We start from the raw sequence: 1,383 nt of genomic DNA, 5'->3' as shown, positions 1-1,383 counted from the left end.
TCGGCCGCTTGTACTCGCGATCTCGTTCTTTCGGTCATTACCCAAAGCTCATGACCATAGGTGAGGATCGGAACGTAGATCGACCGGAAAATTGAGAGCTTCGCCTTCCGGCTTAGCTCCCTCTTCCCCACAACGGACCGATTCAGCGTCCGCATCACTGCTGACCCCGCCCCAATCCGCCTGTCGATCTCCCGCTCCATCCTACCATCACTCGTGAACAAGATCCCGAGATACTTAAACTCCTCCACCTGAGGCAAAGCCTCCCCCCCGACCTGAAGCAGGCAATCCACCCGTTTCCGGCTGAGAACCATGGCCTCAGACTTGGAGGTGCTGATTTTCATCCCAGCCGTTTCACACTCGGCTGCGAACCGCCCAAGCGAGAGCTGAAGGTCAGCACTCGATGAAGCTAGGAGGACCACATCATCCGCAAAAAGCAGAGATGCGATCCTCCCGCCACCGAAACCAAACCCGTCCACCACCCGGCTGCGCCTAGAAATTCTGTCCATAAAAGTTATGAACAGAACCGGTGACAAAGGGCAGCCCTTGCGGAGTCCAACCCTCACCGGGAACAGGTCCGACTTACTGCCGGCTATGCGAACCAGACTCACACTCCTTTGGTACAGGGATTTAATGGCCACTAACAAGGGGCCATCCACCCCATACTCCCGGAGTGCCCCCCACAGGGTGTCCCTGGGAACACGGTCGTAAGCCTTCTCCAAATCCACAAAACACATGTGGACTGGATTGGCAAACTCCCATGCTCCCTCCAGCACCCTAGCGAGGGTAAAGAGCTGGTCCACAGTTCCACGCCCAGGACGAAAACCACATTGCTCCTCCTCGATCTGAGGTTCAACTATCGATCGGACCATCTTTTCCAGTACCCTGGCATAGACCTTACCAGGAAGGCTGAGGAGTGTAATTCCACGGTAGTTGGAACACACCCTCTGGTCTCCCTTCTTAAAGATGGGGACCACCACCCCGGTTTGCCACTCCAAAGGCACTGCCCCCGATGTCCACGCAATGTTGCAGAGGCATGTCAACCAAGACAGCCCTACAACATCCAGAGCCTTGAGATACCCAGGGCGGATCTCATCAACCCCCAGGGCTCCACCACCACGCAGTTGTTTCACTACGTCGGCGACTTCTGCCCTGGAGATTAGATCATCCATCCCCAGGTCTCTTGGCTCTGTTTCCTCTACGGAATACGTGTTGGTGGGATTGAGGAGCTCCTCAAAGTATTCCTTCCACCGTCCTACTATGTCCTCAGTTGACGTCAGCAGCTCCCCGCCCCCACTGTAAACAGTGTGAGTGAGTTGCCGCCTTCCCCCCCTGAGGCGCCGGACGGTTTGCCAGAACCTTTTTGGAGCCGATCGATAGTCTTCC

At 56.1% G+C, this 1,383-nt stretch overlaps 1 protein-coding gene across 1 annotated transcript in view; it reads right to left on the bottom strand.

Annotated features, from left to right (window-relative positions):
- LOC111644959 (uncharacterized) overlaps positions 1–1,383 on the bottom strand; it is an 80,064-nt gene that overhangs the window by 49,349 nt on the left and 29,332 nt on the right. The window lies entirely within an intron of this gene.

The sequence above is a fragment of the Seriola lalandi genome, unplaced genomic scaffold (assembly GCF_002814215.2).
Source record: "Seriola lalandi dorsalis isolate HSWRI2012SDOR001 ecotype SW California unplaced genomic scaffold, Sedor1 jcf7180002054945, whole genome shotgun sequence".
NCBI lineage: Eukaryota > Metazoa > Chordata > Actinopteri > Carangiformes > Carangidae > Seriola > Seriola lalandi.
This window is presented reverse-complemented; position numbering and strand designations above follow the sequence as displayed.